Below are 20,563 nucleotides of genomic sequence, written 5' to 3' on the forward strand. Positions count from 1 at the left end.
ACTTGATAGGCTTCTCATCTGATTTGCCTCCAACCAGTTTTATGTACCAGGAAACTTCAGTTACATTCTTTTTCTGGACATAGATCTTCAGTGTGCTTTGTGTACCGCTGTACTGCTAGATTCATAGTTTTTTCCCTTATTTAATGGATGCTACATTGAGGCACCTGAAACAAACTTGTGTGAGAAGGAAATGCTCTTATTCTGACCTTTGATCACAGGGTTCTGTTCCTTTGTTTGGCTGAGAAGTCTTAATGGGAGGTCCCAGGGAAAAGCTCATTGTGAAGTCTTACACCTGCTATTTGGGGTACAGAAGACATCAGCTTTTCTAACCTGTAAAGCCCAAAATTTCTGAATTTTTAATCTCTTCCTCTGGATGAAAGCCACTAATTCTAACCTGATCATGTCTGTCTTATAATAGCTTGCTAATAGCATCAGAGGGGCATAGGAATGCACATTTCAGATGAGCTTTTTCACTTCTAGGTGCCCAGGTCTAGCCGAGGTCATTGGTGGAGGCTTTCTGAGAATCATTCTGTCTCTGATGCTGCAGACTGAGAGAGTTGTCAGTAGCTTCCTGAAGGTTTCTAAGGCTTCTAGCAGCTTACAGGTGAGCTCTCAAGCACTTCTTTTTAAGATCAGCAGTGACAACTCCCTTACTCTTCACTCCCTTTGCCCTTACATCGACTGTGGGAACCTATATAGATTGACTTTTATTTTCCTGACCAAACTCAAACTTTGGCACCATATTTCATAAAACTTAAGTCATCTCAAATGTAACACCCACCATTATTTTATTTGAAACAAGAAAAGAAAAAATGTTTGCTAAGTAAACTATGATATGTTGTATATTGTAAAAAAATCCTGATTTCAGAGATATGTGACTGTTTCAAACATGCTTGTATATGGTATGAAGTAGAGTCAAGTTTTATTTTTTTTCCCACAGGGATACCCAATTGTTTTGGCTCTGTTGATTAAAAACAATATCCCTTCTCCATGGACCTGCAGTCCAGCTCTTCATATATCCAGTATCTTTAGTGTGTGGTCTGATTCTGGACTCTCTAGCTCGATCCGCTGGTTTGTCTATCCCCACACCAATACCATGCTGCCTTAGTTACTATATTGCAAAAAGAAAAAAGATAGCTAGTAAGAAAATCTTCCCAAATTGCTCTTCTTCATGGCAATCCTGACCTTTTGTATTTCTATATAAATTTAGAATTAGCTTACCAAGGTACACACAGAGCACTGTGGGGATTTTGGTTAAGATGGTGTTGACTCTAAATGCAACTGGGGAGAAACAACATATATAGTATTTAGTATTTCCTTTTATTCATTAGCATATATATCCATTTTATAAAATTTTTCCATAGTCTTTTAATATAATTTGAATAAGTCTGTTCTATATTTTGTTGGATTCATTCCAAAATGCTTCATATTTTTAAGCTTTTGTGAATGGTGTCTTTATACAATGCAATTTATGTTTGCATATCGTTTTTGTAAACTCTTGTATAACTCTCTGTGAATAATGACAGGTGTGTTCCCTCCTTCTAATATTTGCACCTTTTATTTCTTTTTCTAGCTTTGTTGGTCTCACTAGAACCTCGAGTAAAATGTTGCATGGACATAGTGATGGAAGATGTACTTGTCCGGTTCCTAATCTCAAAGAGGAAGGAATTCAGCATTTCACCATTAATTGTGATGCTTGCTATAGTTGTTTTGGATAATAAGAAAGTTCTCTTTTCTTTTATTTCCAGTTTGCTCAAAGATTTTATCAGGATAATGTTTTCCAAATGTCTTATTATATGGTGATAAATGGACATCAGCATCCTAGACTGCAGTGTCTGGTTTTTTGTTTGTTTGTTTGTTTTTTGTCACCTACCTTTTGATCGCTAATATGTAACATATCATAATGTCTTGTTTTCATGGAATACCATACCCAGATACCTATTTCTGAATTTGTTAGGGTAAAAGTTACACTGTTCTAACAAAAAAAATTCTCACCACACAGCATTTTATGTCTTATTTTATGTCTTCTCCTTCTTCTTTTTTTTTTTTTTTTTTTAGATACAGGTCTCACTCTGTTGCCCATGCTAGACTGCAGTGGTTTGAAGAAGTCTGGCCCACGAGCATAGCTCACCAGCAGTTTAAATGAAATGCTTTGTTTCCCACACAGCAGTCTGACTGTCCTGTCAGCAGTGCTTTATTTCATGTTGTCATCCACTTGAGATTCTTTTGAATACACCAAAGACTTTACTACCTAAAGAAAGGAAAATGTGTACTACTGCTTTTATGTATTTCAATACAAAAATCATCGATGCTGCTTAAAATGATCATATCAAATATGGCAGATTGCAAATTGAACCCACCAAGTCTGTCCTTCCCTCTTCCCATGCACACGGCTGCCCAGTTAGGGGGTACAATTCCAAGCCCTTCCTTGCAGCCAGCTGTGGCCATGTGACTTAGTTTGAGAAGATGGGAAGTGAAAGAAAGGAAAGGTGACAACTTCCAGATCATCTCCGTTTCATAGACAAGCTTCCTTTCCAGGAGTCTGGCTCTTTTCTCTTTCATGAAAACTGAAAGACAGACCTGCCAGCAACCCAGTTGTGAGTATGCAGATGAAGATCATGACCTAGGAGGTGGCAGAGCAGCTGTCAGACATTTTCCTTTTTTTTTTTTTTTTTTTTTTTTTTTTGAGAGATAGGGCCGCACTCTGTTACCCACATGAAATTATAGTTCACTGCAGCCTCAAATTGTTGGGCTCAAGTGATCCTCCCACCTTGGCCTGCCAAAGTGGTGGTATTACAGGCATGAGCCACCACAGTCAGACTACTTTACTTATTTTTAATTTGCTTCCTCTGTTCCATTAGCATAATCACATTTTAGGAAGTATGTTTTATCATCAGTCAATAAATTAAGAGTTAAGGAATTAATTGTAAAATTTCTTATTGCAATATTTCCATTAAAAGCTAATAACATATTCAATTCTCTAGGAAAAGAATACTGGAAGTAGGTTTTAGTAAATCTAACCGATTGTTCCAACATTTTCTAGTTTTACATTTCCACTAAATTCAGTCCTAACAGCAGTTTTCAACTGCCTATATTTTGTGGTAGACATTGATGAGATTGTGGAAAATAATCAGGAATAAGACAGACACTGACTCCATGCACATACCCACTGCTTTTTCTCTGTATCTCTCTTTACTTTTTCCCTGGTCTCTGAAATTTGGCTTACGAATGCAGGTGTGATGGTTAATACTGAGTGTCAACTTGATTGGATTGAAGGATGCAAAGTATTGATCCTGGGTGTGTCTGTGAGGGTGTTGTCAAAGGAGATTAACATTTATTCAGTGGGCTGGGAAAGGCAAACTCATCCTTAATCTGGGTGGGCATAATCTAATCACCTGCCATCACAGCTAGGATATAAAGCAGGCAGAAGAATGTGAAAAGACGAGACTGGCTTAGCCTCCCAGCCTACATCTTTCCCCTGTGCTAGATGCCTCCTGCCCTCAAACATTGGACTTCAATTTCTTCAGCTTTGGGACTCAGATTGGCTTCCTTGCTCCTCAGCTTGCAGATGGCCTATTGTGGGTCCATGTGACTGTGTGAGTTTAATACTCCTTAATAAACTCCCCTTTATATGTGTATCTATCCTATTAGTTCTGTCTCTCTAGAGAACCCTGACTAATATAGCAGGTAACCACCAAAGAGTATACTTGAAATTGTTTGGTGGCTATTGGACAGATCCCACCTTCAAACTAAATCAAATCTTCAAACTCATTTCAAACAGACCTCAAGTAATTGTTGTTGCAGCACAAAGAAAAATTATCACTGTTTTTGGTTTCCCTGGTTATACCATTTTGAAGAAACTCAAATGTTAGAGCAGGGTACAATCTAACCTATAAAAAATGCATTGTCTGCTGGTCATTACTTAAAGGAATAACTAATAAAAAACTATAATAATACTTGAAGCTCACAAGCTAAGTAATATATTACTTAAAATTTATGTAGTGTTAATTATGTGCTAAGTCCCTTCCATGTATTAAGTCATTTAATCCTCACACGAAATCTCTATGAGGCAGATATTATTTGATACAGTTTGGATATTTGTCCCCCAAAATGTCACACTGAAATGTAACCCTCAGTGTTAGAGATGGGGTCTGATGGGAGGTGGTTAGATCCTGGGGGAGGATTTCTCATGAATGGTTTAGCACCATTCTTTTGGTGTTGTCCTCATGAGAGTGAATGATTTCTTTTGATGTCTAGTTGTTTAAAAGCCTGTGGTAGCCTGCCCTTCCCCTTCACCTCCCTAACCACTTGCTCTCACCATGTGACGCACCTACTTCCCCTTCACCTTTTGCCATGATTCTCAGTTTCCTAGGTCCTCACTAGAAGCTGAGCAGATGCTGGTGCCATGTTCATACAGCCTGCAGAAACATGAACCAATTAAACATCTTTTCTTTTTAAATTACCAAGTCTCAGTTATTTCTTAATGCAAGAATGTCCTAACCCAGAAAATTGGTACCAAGAAGTGGGACATTGCTTTGAAAATACCTGAGAATGTGGAAATGACTTTGAAACTGGGTAACGGGCAGAGGTTGGAAGGGAAGGGCTCATAAGAAGATAGAAAGAGGAGGAAAAGTTTGGAACGAGTCTCTGAGAGACTGGTTAAATGGTTGGGATCAAAATGCTGATAGTGATATGGTCAGTGAAGTCCAGGCTGACATGGCCTCAGATGTAAATGAGGAACATATTGGGAACAGGAGCAAATGTCACTCATGTGATGCCTTAGCAAAGAACTTGGCGGCATTCTGTTAATGCCCTAGGGAACTTAAGTTCAAACTGTGAAAGTCTGAACTTAAGAGTGATGACTTAAGGTATCTGGTGAAATAAATTTCTAAGCAGCAAAGTGATCAAGATGTGGCCTGGCAGCTTCTAGCAAGCTATGCTCAAGTGCGGAAGCAAAAACATGACTTAAAGTTGTAAGTTACATTTAAAAGGGAAGAAGAATGTAAAAGTTTGAAAAATTTGCACCCTAGCCATGTAGCAAAGAAAGAAAAGGCTCTTTTGGGAGAGAAATCCAAGCAGTCTGCAGAGCAACCATTGCTAGATAGAATTGGATGACTGTAAGAGAGCCAACCTCTAATAGCCAAGACAATGGGAAAACGGGCCTTGAAGGCATTTCAGAGATTGAGGCAGCCCTGCACATCACAGGCCCAGAGGCCTAGGAGGAAAGAATGATTTCATGGGCCAGGCCCAGAGTGCCAAAGCCCTGCACCACCTTGGCAGGCTGTTCCCATCATCCCCACCGCTCCAGCTCCAGCTGTGACTCAAAGGGTCACTGGTACAGCTTGGACTACTGCTTCACAAGGTGCAAGCTCTAAGCCTTGGAGACTTCCACATGCTGTTGAGCCTGCAGGTATGCAGAGTGCAAGAGTAAAGGAGACTTGGCAGTGTCACCTAGATTTCACAGGATGTATGAAAAAGTCTGGTATTCAGGCAGAAGTCTGCTGAAGGGGTTGAGCCCTCACAGAGAACCTCTAATAGGGCAGTGCAAGGGAAATAGGGGGTTGGAGGCCCCACACAGAATGTGCACTGTCTGTGTGGAGGTGTGGAAGGAAGTCACTGTCCTCCAGAACCCCAGAATGGTGGTAGATCCACTGGCAGCTTGCACCCTTCACATGGAAAAGACACACAGGTGCTGAACTCCAACCTGTGAGAGCAGCCACAGAGGCTGAACCCTGCAAAGCCACAGGGGTGGAACTGCCCAAGGTGTTGGGAGCCCATCCCTTGCATCAGTGTGTCTTGAATGTGGGAGTCAGAAAAGATTATTTTGGAACTTTAAAATTTAATGATTACCCTGCTGGATTTCTAAGTTTTGTGGGGCCTGTACCCAATTCTGTTGGCCAATTCCTTCCTTTTGGAATAAGAATGTCTACCTAATGTCTATACCCCATTGTATCTTAAAAGTAAATAACTTGTTTTTTATCTTACAGGGTAATAGGTGGGAGGAACTCATCTCCAGATGAGACTTTGGACTTGATACTTTTGATTTAATGCTGGAATTAATTAAGAGTTTGGAGAACTATTGGGAAGTTGGGGAGGCATTACTGTATTTTTCAATGTGAGAAGAATATGAGGTCTGTGGAGCCAGGGAGGAATGATACAGTTTGTATATTTGTCCCCCCAGATTTCACACTGAAATGTAACCCTTAGTGTTGAAGGTGGGGCCTGGTAGGAGGTCATTGGATTATGAGGGCAGATTTCTCATTAATAGTTTAGCACCATCCCCTTGGTACTGTCCTCGTGATAGTGAATGATTTCTCTTGAGATCTGGTTGTTTAAAAGTGTGTGCAATAAAGAGAGACCTTGTCTCAAATAAAAACTTGTGTGGCACCTCCCCACCAACTTGTTCTTGCTCTTGACATGTGATACACTTACTTCCCCTTCTTCATTGTTGTAAGGTTCCTAAGGCCCCCACCAGGAGCTGAGCAGATGTTGGTGCCATGCTTGTACATTCTGCAGAACCATAAGCCAATTAAATGTCTTTTCTTTATAAATTACCCAGTCTCAGGTATTTCTTTACAGCAATGCAAGAACAGCCTAACACATTACTAATGTTCATATTTTACAGATAAGAAAACAGGCTCTAAACAGTTAAGTAATTTGCTCAACTAATATAATAGTCAAGTGTACTCGGCTTAGTTCATTCATATAATATCCTTGTCTGAAGTCACTGCCTTGCTCTCATATTGCTTCCGTACGGCCTTATTTTTCCTCTGCCTCATTTTATCATCTGCTTAAAATGTATGTCACAGAACTGCATTGTATATATCAATAGGTCTATCTTAAACATTTTTAGAAATAAGCAAAATGTAAAAAAGTCAATCTCTTAAATTGTATATCTCTTTTTGTGATGTAAAGTCTTTAATGTTTAATTTATGCATAATTTTCAGAATAGTTTTATTTAAATGGTTTTAATTTCTATAAAAATATTGTAATACTTCTTAACTTTTTGGAGGACACTGATCAAGTCCAAATGGAAATTTTCTCCTGTTAGGAATTTACTTTGTAATCTAATATACACAATTATCAATGAGCCATAAATATTTCCTTTATATTAAGAATCATGCAACATAGAATTTTCCAAAAGGGCACAAATTTGTAGCAGCCTACAAACCACAAATCCAACTATGTATGAAGTCACATATTTTATGTATCTCAACTACCAATAATGAAAACTATAAAAGCCAAGCTAAAAGAAAGACTACACTATCTTTCTGACTTTGCCATAAAATTATATTAATTATTGTCATATGAATAGGCAATAAAAAATTATGTTGCCAAAGATATAGGGAAAATGTCCAAATATGTGTCAGGTGGCTCACGCTTGTAATCCCAGTATTTTGGGAAGTTGAGGCAGAAGGAACACTTGAAGCCTGGGGTTTGAGAGCAGCTTGGCATGCAAGACCCCATCTCTACAGAAAATTTAAAAATTAGCTGGGTGCGGTGGTGTGCACCTGTAGTCCCACTCAGGAGGCTAAGGTGGGAAGATTGCTTGAGCCTAGGATTTCAAGGCTGATATGAACTGTGATAGCACCACTGAACTCCATCCCAGGCAGCTGAGAAAGACCCTGTCTCTAAAAATATATACACATATTTATAAATATTTATGTATATATGTATTAAGTATACATATATAAAATGTTATTTTTCTGGATTTTGTAATGATTATGGTATTATTATTTCAAATTTTAAATTTGCTATGATTTCTTTTCTCATTCCAAATAAATATATTTTCTTACTTAATTTTATATTATTTTTCTTATAGAGCACCTCCAAAGTTAAACTTTAGCCTCCACCATAAAACCTCCTTTGCCTGTACTTTATACTCATATTATGTGATTGTTATGAGGGTAAATTTTTTAAATGCATTTTAAATAACTTGAAAAAGTAAAAGAAATACAGGACTGAAAAGTGTTGGTATTATATATTACTTTTACTATGACTCATTTTTACCAAAAACTTCCACACATGGTACAGACTTCCATCAATAAGTTTCCATTTCCATCTCAAAGTTGTGGGTCATAACTGCTGAGTGATCTGACATCTCAGGAATTGAAGTAGGAGATATGTCCTCTGCACTGAAAAGGTTTAGGAATTCCTGAGGAATTTCCTTAGTTGCACAGGTATTCACTTGTTGAGCATCTACTGTGAGCCAGACAATATGTTATGTGATAAAATGATTCAAAAACAGATCCTGTATTCAAGGTAGTCTTAGTGAGAGCATTCATTCACTAAGAATAGATTGATTTTTGAAAAATCCAAAAGTCATTTGGAAGTAATGGGGTAAATGAGTTGAATAAACTTTAATAATCTTGTTTGAGGCTTTAAGAAGATACTAAGATAATGAGATTAATTTTTCTTATATGGTCCATATAGTAGATCTGAATACAGATTTGAAATATTTATTTATACTATTCATTCATGACTTTATAGTCATATTTTGTATACATTGTGGTTTGGAGATCTTCTTATACACTCTTTACTGCCTTCAATAAAAAGAAAACCAATGCATCTATATTTTTACACATTAAATTTTTCAGTGAGAAATTCACCAACACGGATTTTACTTTAAAAAACATAAAATTTATTTTTGAAATTATGTATGCACAGACATGGGTGAACAAGAGCACTGTTTTCACTGAAGCAGAGCATCTCCTTGTGGTGACATAATTACTAATTACCATTAGATAATTAAATCTTCACTCACATCTATGAAAAATGGCTGTTGCTTTGCAATTCAGCCCAACTTTCAGGATTTCTCCTTTCTTGATGAAAATACTCTACTTATGAAGATGTAAGAAGAAACTCATAATAATCAAATATCAAATCAGTGAAATTTTTTGTTTACTGTCTACTGCAGCCCAATAGTATCACTAAATTTAAATATAAACTTGAACCTCCTTAAATATCTATCCCTTTTGCTTATATTGACTTTGGTTTTACTTATTATGGAAATCTGTGTGGTTTAATTCTTTCACTGCACATTCTGTCCCATTCATGAACTTCTTTCCCATCCATAGCTCTAAGAAAAACAAAACTAAGGATGACATGTTAGGAAATTTAGCCAAAATAGAGGAGTTGAATCCTTCAACCTCCTGTGCAACCTCTAGGTCATTACACGTGTTACTGCTTTTGTTTTGTTAGCAAAAAATGTAGGCGGTATGCTCAGCTTTAGCACTGGCCTAGCTGGAGCCAGGAAGCATCCTAACGTGGAAGGCAGGGATCTGCTCTGCTATTGACATCCTCATCTTCAATGCCTTAACATATGTTTTATATTTAAAGGGGACTTAATAAATATTATTTATTTTCACTTATAAAATAAAATTTATGATTATTAAACATGTATTTTTAATTTCATAAATATTTTACTTTTATAAATATTGTATATATGTCTATTTCAATAAATATTTTAAGTTACCAAGTAAAATGTACTCAGTAAAATCCCCCCCTTTCAAAGTTATGCTTCAGACTATAAAAAGGTGTAACTTGACGATGATGCAGCTCCGAATAAAGCCTTCCTTTTGTTCATTACTACCCTAGGTTATGATTTTTGGCCTGGTTTATAAAACCTGGCATCATCTGCCTCTGCTTAGCTCTCCTGCTTCATACCTTGCCATTGCAATCATCACATGCTATGCTCCAGCCACAGAGCTCTTCGAGCGTATCTTTTATTTCTAGGCACCCCCCCCCCCCCGTTTTTTTCAAAGACTATTCATATTGAAATCTCCAACTAAATGAATATCTAGCCTAAAGCCTTCTTCTGTTCTCTCACATATAATATATTAAAGGAGATATGGTAAGAGATTAAGTTTTAGAATATTCATTTGAAGGTGAGCAGATAGAGGACAATGAGGCAATAGACCACGATTTTTAAGATAAGCTTTGGATGCTCAGGTCTGAATTGCTACCAGGACATCTGCTGCTTAGAGAAAATCACTGGGGCATTCTTAAGTTTCTTGTTTAGAAACAAACTTAAAGCAGATTTATGTTTACGTCCCACTTGCATATAAGGCAAGAATGAGATTTTCTGGAGGTAGAAAGTTCTTAGAAGCTTAAATGCTGTGCCTTGGGGAGCAGGAGTTTGAGAAGTGGACTCTTTGAAGAGCACAGGACCATTTGCAACAGTGATTGAGCAGCATCAACAGCAGTGAGCCCTGGCCAACAACCCAGGAGGAGCCTCCTAACACTGCCCTGTCCCAATGCCAGCCACCCACAACCTCCCTTGACTTGGCTACTTGCCATCACTTTTTCACATTTCAGCTTGTGCATCACCACCCTGGCATCCATCCTGGTAGCAACCATCCTGATAATGAGTTCACACCACCTTCTGGGATCCTTTCTGGTTTAGCAAATTTTGTATCGTAGGAGAATGCTCACAAATCAATAAATTCTACATTCATCAATTTTATATGCTAGCCTCCTTGACTGACCAAGCACCCTTAGAATACTTTCCCATTTATAGGATCTTATCTTTTGCTGGTACGCGGTGACTCAGTCTTGCAACGCCTTTGAGGTATATTCCCTTTCCTCCCTCATCAGGCCCAGACCTTCCCAGCTGGGTTCTGCTGAGACTTAAGTCTAGGTCTGTCTAGGCCTCAAGGCCAGGAGGAGACACAGGGGAAGATCCTGGGTGGGTCGAGGGGTGGGGGTGGGGAACACACTGACTTTGAGGAGAGGGGCCTTTGCATTGTCTCCAGGCATGGAGAGGGGTTAATTCAGGGGAATCTGGGTGTTAAAGATTTGGAGATGAAGGGAATCCCCTGAGATGTCACCAGTCTATATGTCAGGGTTCCATTCTGTCTCAACCAGGGGGCTCTTAACTTTGTATAGCCCGCCTGCCTAGGTTAGTAGTTTAACCCTTTCTGGAGCTGAGCTACTCTGACAATTAAGTCCTGGGTGGGTCCACAACTTTATCTGATCTCCCTCTCCAAAAGCTGAGAGCCTCTTTGTAAGCTATTTAGGCCCTCTGGCTTTCACAGTTGATTTTCAATTGCCTGTTAAATGCTTTCAGCTTTTCATAATTTTTAGCGCATCCATCAAATTCACCTGCAGCCATCAAATTCCGTTGTTCTTAAAGTTTACATTTCCCTCCTACTTTCAGATAGTTGATACATTGCACCAGTGACCATATTCCTTTTTTACCAGCATACCATCCCAATTCACCTACAGTGTTAGTTTTTAACAGTTGCAGCATATGCTGATACCAGGAGCTATTCTCACTCTACCTACCAGAGATGGAGCCTTTGTTGCCAGCTCAGCAGGGCGTGGTCTAACTCCAGAACTCAATCTTATCACTTACTTTCTCTGCAGACTCTTGGTACTAACCAAGAGTAGGTAGTAGGCTCTAGAAAGCAGACTCTGGGGTAGAGGTTAGTGCTTAGAATGGTCAGTAAGGAGTGACCTTGGGATCAATACCTATGTAAGGAAGGGAAGTGGGGAAAGGAATGGAGGCAGATGTTGTCTGTGCAAGCCTGACATCTTATGCCAACACCACAGGAAGCTCTGGCACTGAATGGCACCTCATTATTATCTTTCACTGGGCTAAAATGGTTGTGCCTTTAGACTCCCACCTTGATCCGTCACTGGAGCTCAGTACTTCCTTATCCAATTATCTTCCCAAATGTCACCCTTCCTCCTATATAAGATGACTCTTCACTCACTTTTCCTTATCCCTGTTTTCTTCAAAGCACCTGCCTGACAGTATATTTCTATGGTTATTAATTAGGTTTCTCTCCAACTAGATCATAAGCTCCATGAGGGCAGGGATTTGTGCTGTTTACCTATATCTAGAACAGTGTAGAACAGTACCCAGCACATAGTATTACTCTATAAGAATTTATTGAATTAGTGAATAAATGAAAGCCAGTCCACAGAAAAGGTGAAGAAAGAAGCAGACACCAAAAGAAAAGAACAGATAAGAGACTAGGTGAAGGAGAGATGGAATCTTGACTTTGAATGAGTTCTTTACAGCTGTTTATAGTCCCTCATGAGACTAGCCTGCATTATATGCTCTTACATATCATGTTCTGTGAGATACATGCATTTGCAACTTTCCAAAATAGATGCCTGTTTTTATTTAAACTAGTTTCCATTAATTTAAGTGTCTTATAAACAAAGATCCCTGTCAAAAACAACTGGAAAAATAGGTGTAGGGCAGACAATGACAATGGAGTTGAGACCTGGGTGGGCTGTGGAAGCTTTGGGGCAAGGTTGATATAATCAGAACTAGGCTTTGGGAAGATTTTTTTTTTTTAAGACAGGGTCTCACTCTGTCACCCAAGCTGGAGTATAGTGGTGCGATTTTGGCTCACTGCAGCCGCAACTACCCAGGCTCAGGTGATCCCACCACCTCAGCCTCCCAGGTAGCTAAGACCACAGGCATGTGCCACCATGCTCAGCTAATTCTTTTTGTTTGTTTGTTTGTAGAGATGGAGTTTTGCCATTTTGCCCAGGCTGGTCTCAAACTCCTGAGCATAAACAATCCACCTGCCTCAACCTCCCAAAGTGTTGGAATTACAGGCATGGCCACTGCACCCATCCAGGAAGATTACAGCAGCATTCATCAGTCCAACTTTCATTCAACTAACAGTTATTGCGAAACTTTTATGTATTATCCTAAGTGCTGTATATACATGGGTCCTTCCTTGCCTTCAAGGAAATAGGCAATAAAAAATACACTCACCAACAATATGTAATTATAAGTTATGTTTATTAAAGAAAAAAAGACTTTAATATCAAGCTCAATTTGAAAGCTACTACAATTGTCCAGGCAAGAACTAACCTGAACCATTGTTTCAGGTTCTGGGGAGTGTCAGCAGAAAGTAAACTAAATGGAAATAAAGTAAAATACATTTGGAAGTGAAAAGGGAAGATTTTGTGACTGATGGAAGTAAGAGGATCAGGATTTTAAACCTCAGAGACCTGAAGAATGAAGGTACTTTAGTGCTTATACACATTTGGAAAAAGAATAATTGACTTAAGAGATAAGAGTCGTGTTTAGTCAAGTTATAGATATGTTGAGTTTTAGATACCCATCAGATAGCTAGAGGTCCCATGAAGAAGATCTATGTAGTAATAATATCATCTTTGGTAACACGCTTAGGTGTGGGAGAAGTGATACTTGTCATTTCATATAATTTCACTGTAACTCAGCTTCACTGAACTGTTAACATCAGAGAACTTGAAAGAAGGATTAAAAAATAGCACTTGTGTAATCACTTTGCAAATTGCATACAAGTAAAGCCTTCTAAGAAATGGCACTAAATGATGCAGAAAAGTTAAAGAAAGTGAAGATCTGGCAAAGGCCTCTGAGTACTGCCATTAACTGGTTGAGGACCAGGTAAAATACCATAAAGAAAGTAAAAGTGACATCTCCTTTCTAGGCTCAAAGGCAAAGTCAGATGACAACAATATGACCCATTTACCTTTCTGAAAAATAAAATTGTAAAAATCAAATTGAATAGAAATGTTTATAATGCTTATTGATAAACATTAATTTTTTTTCACTTTGAGTTCAAAGTCAAAAACATTATTCACTTTTGTATCTCTAGCATGTAGCACAGTGTCTTACACACGAGACGCAGTCAATAAATTTGATTGAATAAATGCATGAAGGAATAGCAATTCTTACCCTATTCTTTTCTAAATATCTCACTCATTCCTTTAGCCTTTACCTGTGATTCTAGTCGCTCTTTCTAGCTCTGCAATTATAAAAACAAATTATAGTAGGTGGCCAGTGATGCTCACAGATGATGCAGGCCATCAAGAACTGTACATGCAATAAATATTACACAAGAGTCAACTAGGAGTTATCTAAGATAGCACATATCCTTTTAAAGTTCCTCCTTTTTATTAAAAACAAGGCACAGAATTATCCTTCACTAAATAAAAATAGTATAGGAATCAAGCACATACAACTTTTATTTTTGAAAAGCACATACAATCTTTCTTAAGCCAGATTGCTGATGCTGTAGGGTTTGATATATATTTTATTCCTCATAAACTGGAGGATGTTTCCCCCTGCAGGAAAAATCAGGTAACTTCATAACCTTTAAAAGCTTCTGGAATATTCATTATTCTTGCCAGGGAAAGGAAAAAACATTGACCCCATCTCTTTTCAGGGCTTCTTAGAGAAGGCAGCTTGGAAAAAGTAGCCACTGAGGTGCATTCTTTTGCATAAATTTTGGCAAATCTAGGTGCAGAGGACATACTCATTGTTTTCTCCTCCCCATAAACCTCAAACAAAAAGAAGCCTGATGCATGAAATTTCCTCCTTCTGGTCTGCCCTTAGAATAGCTATGGGTTCTCTGATCATATAGAGTTATAGGGCAGGAATATCTAAGGAGGTGGTTGAGAAGGTAGGCTGTCTTGTGACTGTTGCCTAAAATGGGTTGACAATTTGAGACTCATTTTATGTCTGGGATTATTCTCTTATTGTGGAGTGCACATGATTATGTGTTCAATTTTTAATATTTTATTTGTTCATCCACCAGGGTTTTTGTTTTGGTGGATCATACATAATATGGTTTGGCTGTGTCCCCACCCAAATCTTATCTTGAATTGTAGCTCCTGTAATTTCCAAGTGTTATGGGAGAAATTTGCTGGGAGGTAATTGAATCATGGGGGCAGGTCTTTCCTGTACTGTTCTTATGACAGTGAATAAGTCTCACAAGATCTGATGGTTTTGTAAAGGGAAGATCCCTTGCGCACACACATGTGCCTGCTGCAATGTAAGATATGTCTTTGCTTTTCCTTCATCTTCCACCACGATTGTGAGCGCCCCACCCCCCGCCCCAGCCACATGGAACTGTGAGTCAATTAAACTCCTTTCCTTTATAAATTATCCAGTCTCGGATATGTCTTTATTAGCAGCATGAGAACAGACTAATACAGTAAATTGGTACTGGGTAGTGGGGCACTGCTGTAAAGATACCCAAAAATGTGGAAGCAACTGTGGAACTGCGTTAACAGGCAGAGGTTGAAACAGTTTGGCAGGCTCAGAAGAAGACAGGAAAATGTGGGAAAGTTTGGAACTTCCTAGAGACTTATTGAATGGCTTTGACCCAAATGCTGATAGTGAAGTGGACAATAAAGTCTAGGCTGAGGTGGTCTCAGATGGAGATGAGGAACTTGTTGGGAACTGGAGCAAAGGTGATGCTTGCTACATTTTAGCAAAGAGACTGGTGGCATTTTGCTCCTATCCTAGAGATTTGTGGAACTTTGAACTTGAGAGAGATGATTCAGGGTATCTAGTAGAAGAAATTTCTAAGCAGCAAAGTGTTCAAGAGGTGACTTGGGTACTGTTAAAAAGCACTCATTTTTATGTATTCACAAAGATATGGTTTGGAATTAGAACTTAAAAAGGAAGCAGAGCACAAAAGTTCACAAAATTTGCAGCCTGACTATGCAATAGAAAAGAAAAACCCACTTTCTGAGGAGAAATTCAAACCAGCTGCATAAATTTTCAAGAGTAATGAGTAACCAAATGTTAATTGCCAAGACAATGAGGAAAATGTCTCCAGGGCATTTCAGAGGTCTTCATGGCAGCCCCTTCCATTACAAGTCAGGAGGCCTTGGAGGAAAAACTGGTTTCCTGGGCCAGACCCAGGGCCTTCCTGCTTTGTGCAGTCTAGGGACTTGGTGCTCTGTGTCCCAGCCGTGGCTAAAAGGGGCCAATGTATACCTCAGGTCACTGCTTCACAGAGTGCGAGCCCCAAGCCTTGGAAGCTTACACATGGTGTTGGGCCTGTGGGTGCACTGAAGTCAAGAACTGAGGTTTGGGAACCTCCACCTAGACTTCAGAGGATGTATGGCAATGCATGAATATCCAGGTAGAGGCGAGATGCAGGGGCAGAACCCTCATAGAGAACCTCTGCTAGGGCAGTACATAAGGGAAATGTGGGGTTGCAGCCTCCTCACAGAGTCCCCATTAGGGCACTGCCTACTGGAGCTATGAGAAGAGGGCCACCATCCTCCAGACCCCAGAATGCAAGATCCACCAACAGCTTGCACTGTGCAACTGGAAAAGCTGCAGACACTCAACACCAGCCTGTGAAAGCAGCCAGAAGAGGGGGGGTGTAACTTGCAAAACCACAGGGGTGGAGCTGTCCAAGACCATGGGAACCCACCTCTTACATCAGTGTGACCTAGATGTGAGACATGAAGTCAAAGGAGATCATTTTGGAGCTTTAAGATTTAACTGCTCCCCTGGATTTTGGACTTGCATGGGACCTGTAGCCCCTTTGTTTTGGCCAATTTCTCCATTTGCGAACAGCTATTTACCCAATGCCTGTACCCACCTTGTATCTAGAAAGTACCTAACTTGCTTGTGATTTTACAGGCCCATAGATGGAATGGACTTCCTTGACTCAGATAAGACTTTGGACTATGGACTTTTGAGTTAAGGCTGAAATGAGTTAAGACTTTGGGGAACTGTTGGGAAATCATGATTGGTTTTGAAATGTGAGGACATGAGATTTGGGAGAGACCAGGGGTGGAATTATATGGTTTGGCAGTGTCCCCACCCAAATCTTATCTTGAACTGTAGTTCCTATAATTTCCACATGTCATGGGAGGGATCTGGTGGAACGTAACTGAATCATGGTGGTGGGTCATTGTCATGCTGTTCTCATGATAGCAAACCAGTCTCATGAGATCTGATGGTTTGATAAAGGGGAGTTTCCCTGCACACACTCTCTCACCTGCTACCATGTAAGATGCTTCTCATTTGCCTTCCTCCATGACTGCGGCCTCCATAGCCATGTGGAACTGTGAGTAAATTAAACCTTTTCCTTTATAAATTATCCAGTCTTGGGTATATCTTTATTAGCAGTGTGTAATACATTGCAAGACAAGTATCTCATGGTATTTTCTAAATTTTTAAGTATTTTTTCTGATTTAATTGACATTTCACCTATATTGACCTACATAGGTTTCAATGTCTCAGCTTACTTCTCTGCAAAGATTAAAATTTCAGATACTCAGTGACTGATGAACATAACCAGCAACTTAGTAGAGATGGTTGCCACATACCAAATATAGCAAGAGATTGACTCCCAACCATGCCAGTCAAGCTTCAGCACAAGAAACAGAAACCATTCTAGATATTTCACACAGAAGGGGACTTAGCACAGGAAACTGGCTGCTTAAAAAATTGCTAGACAGAATTGTAAGTAAGGAGCCCACCCCTGGACAATTTGGATTTCAAGATCACACCCCCTTACCCCCAGCAGCAATTTAATCAGTTAGTTGCTGGTGTTGCTGCCACCACAACTACTGCCACCACAACTGCCTCACACCCACAAAGCTCATGGCTAGACACTAGAATTGCCATCTGCTACTGAAAACATATATATCTAACTATTGTCACCAACCAGCACAGCAATCGAAAGAGGGCCTCTGTCTCACCTTCAAATTCCAGGGGTCCTGTGAGTGCATGTTATTTGTACTACCTGAATCAATCCCAGAACTACCACTGCAAAGGAATCTGGAAAATGTAGTTTTTAGCCTTTCTGCCCTTACAATACAGGAGGGAATAAAGAAGAGCATAAATAAAACTCATTGCCAATATATCATACCCTGCATACCACCTAATTCTACTAGTAGGAAAACTAAAGCTTCCCCTGATTTCTTTTCTCATCCCCAGTGTCTATAGCTAATCCCTTTCCAAACCTTTCAAATCCATCCTTTCCTTTCTACCTCAGTTGCCATGTCCTAGTTCAGGCTATCCATCTATCACCTGGATTACTAAAACAAGCTTTCTAACAGGAATCTCTTCCTCAAGACCTCACTGATTACCAACTTGCCTTCTGCAAGTCTTCCAGAACTTGTCTTGGCAACTAAAGTGACTTGCAGAAATTCAAGTATTACTTCTTTTCTCTATTTAAGGCTGTTATCTAGTTTCCCATGAACTACAGAACAAAGCACAAGCTCACAAATTTCCTCCTGACTTGATCTCTGCCTTCCTCTCCAGGCTTATGTTTGATTATCTCATTCTCATCTTCTTCTAATTCTGCAATTTAGGCTTCCTTTATTCCAAATTTCTTCTAATTCTCTGTAAGTGCTATGCTGTCTCACAATGCCATGTTTGCATATATTATTTTTTCTAACTGAAAAACCATGCCTCCTTCTCAGCTTAGAAAACTACTTTCCCTACTTTACCGAGCATATTATCCAGAATTGCTTACTGACACCCCAGATAGTTAATCACTTGTACTATTTCAGTGGCATGTTGAGGAATTTAAAAGGCCAGGAAACTGGTTCGCAAGTAGAATTGACATAAGATAGAATAAACATCCAGTTCAAGGGTCAAAGATCCTTCAGTGGATGACAATTTGGTTTGCATTCCTCTCTTAAATGTTCTCTGAATATCATTTTTAAGCATTACCTATTGTTGGAAAAGATTCTACAGAGCCCTTTTGGAACAGGTACATAGGTACATAATCAGAGCAGAGGTAATTTACCTGAACTATAGGATTTCATGCAATCCTGATGTTCACCTTATTTATTGAGGACTGGATATTGATGCAGACACTTGTTCTCAGGAATATCCCTGTCATCGAGAAATACAGAAGCTTTGACTCAAGAGGGCTTTTATATATTGATTAGTCAGTGCTGTCCCTATGAGAAGAGGGACAGTGCGCTCTCATCATTGTATATCCAACACTAATTACCACAGGCACGTAGTAGGCATAAATTAAATATCTGCTGAGTATCTGAATATAAGAGGTTTACAAATTGAACATATAAGATGTTCAAGGATGAAACCTTTCAAATTAGGGGTAAGAGGTAACTTACAACCTGCTGCTCCTATCTTTCTTGAGAATTGCTCCTATCGCTTATTTTAGAATGTCACTATCATAGTATAATAGGGGACAGTGAGGAATGTTTAAATGTGAAGCGAGGCTTAGCTTATATAGTTTTTAAAATTTTTATGTTAGTCTAAAATATATTATCACTTACACTTGATGGCACACTGGGCAAGAGAAGAATCATGAAATTTTTTTTTTTTTTTTTTTTTTTTTTTTTTGAGACGGAGTCTTGCTCTGTCGCCCAGGCTGGAGTGCAGTGGTCGGATCTCAGCTCACTGCAAGCTCCGCCTCCCGGGTTTATGCCATTCTCCCGCCTCAGCCTCCCGAGTAGCTGGGACTACAGGCGCCCGCCAACTCACCCGGCTAGTTTTTTGTATTTTTTAGTAGAGACGGGGTTTCACCGTGTTAGCCAGGATGGTCTCAATCTCCCGACCTCGTGATCCACCCGTCTCGGCCTCCCAAAGTGCTGGGATTACAGGCTTGAGCCACCGCGCCCGGCCAAACTTCCACATTTCAACCATGGTTCTTTGTCTAATGTTGCACACAAAATTTGAAGTGTCTTTAGAACTGTTTCCCTGACTAATGAGACACATCATATGGCTAAGACTTATCAATAGTTTGTGATCACCTAAGGAAACCCTCATTTGAAGCAAATGCCTTATACAGCTTATTCTGTAAGAATCACAGCAGCAAATAATTAGTAGCTATGTTCACAATTCAAAATTTTATTCAGTATAAACAAGATTAACTGCTCATTCAGAACATCACAGAAAGGGACAGTGTTTGACGTGAATGTACTAATTTCTATACTTCCAGTTAAAGGGAGTTGGGATGAAAAACTACTATGCTCTTCATACAACTATACCCATATAATACCACCCACCATCTGAATGTCATCCATTTGCCAGGTGTTTTACTTACGTGTACCACCACTTTATAGAAGTGAAAAGTATGGCTAAGATTTAAAAATGTGTCCAAGTTCAGAGAGCTGTTACTTAATGGAGTGGGATCTAACACAGCTTATATGCTTCTCATCCAATCACCACGGATCTCCAAATACAATGTGTGGTTCGTAAGCTCAATTGTTTTTTTTTTGAAAGTGAAAAAGCTATGTGGAAACTTGCAATTGTTATGCTGGGCTATTTCAAGCATTTCTATGAAAAACTAAGTGTCACTTTTTCTTCCGGCTTGGAGTCTGAGTAACCTCTGTATTCCAAGGGTATTACCACAATCACCAACAAAATACTCACTGTATGCTGAGTGATATGCACCTGTGAGCCACATATACCTGGCAATTAAAGAGCAAAATCTATGCAATTCAAACAGTTGAGTAAAGAGAAATACAGTATTTGTTAAGCAGTGTCTATGCTCATTTAAATTAGAAAATATAAGGCAGTAAACTGGAAGTATTATATATGATTTATATGGAATGAACATTTAAAGGTTGAAAAAACTGAGATTAATGTCCACGTAACTTCTGCTTGAAACTTGGGCAGAAAAAGATATTTGCAACTATTTCAAATTCTGTTTACAAATCCTATGTCCCATACAGCTGCACAATGAGTTGATTAAAAAAGGTAAAGTTTGTTATCTGATTTCTCAGACATCAATTATAAAAACTATCATTAGAAATCATTATAAATGTATACTACAATATTTAAGTCAAAATGACTTGAATTCATTAATTTGTAACTGAA

The sequence above is a fragment of the Macaca thibetana genome, chromosome 5 (genome assembly GCF_024542745.1).
Source record: "Macaca thibetana thibetana isolate TM-01 chromosome 5, ASM2454274v1, whole genome shotgun sequence".
Taxonomy (NCBI): domain Eukaryota; kingdom Metazoa; phylum Chordata; class Mammalia; order Primates; family Cercopithecidae; genus Macaca; species Macaca thibetana.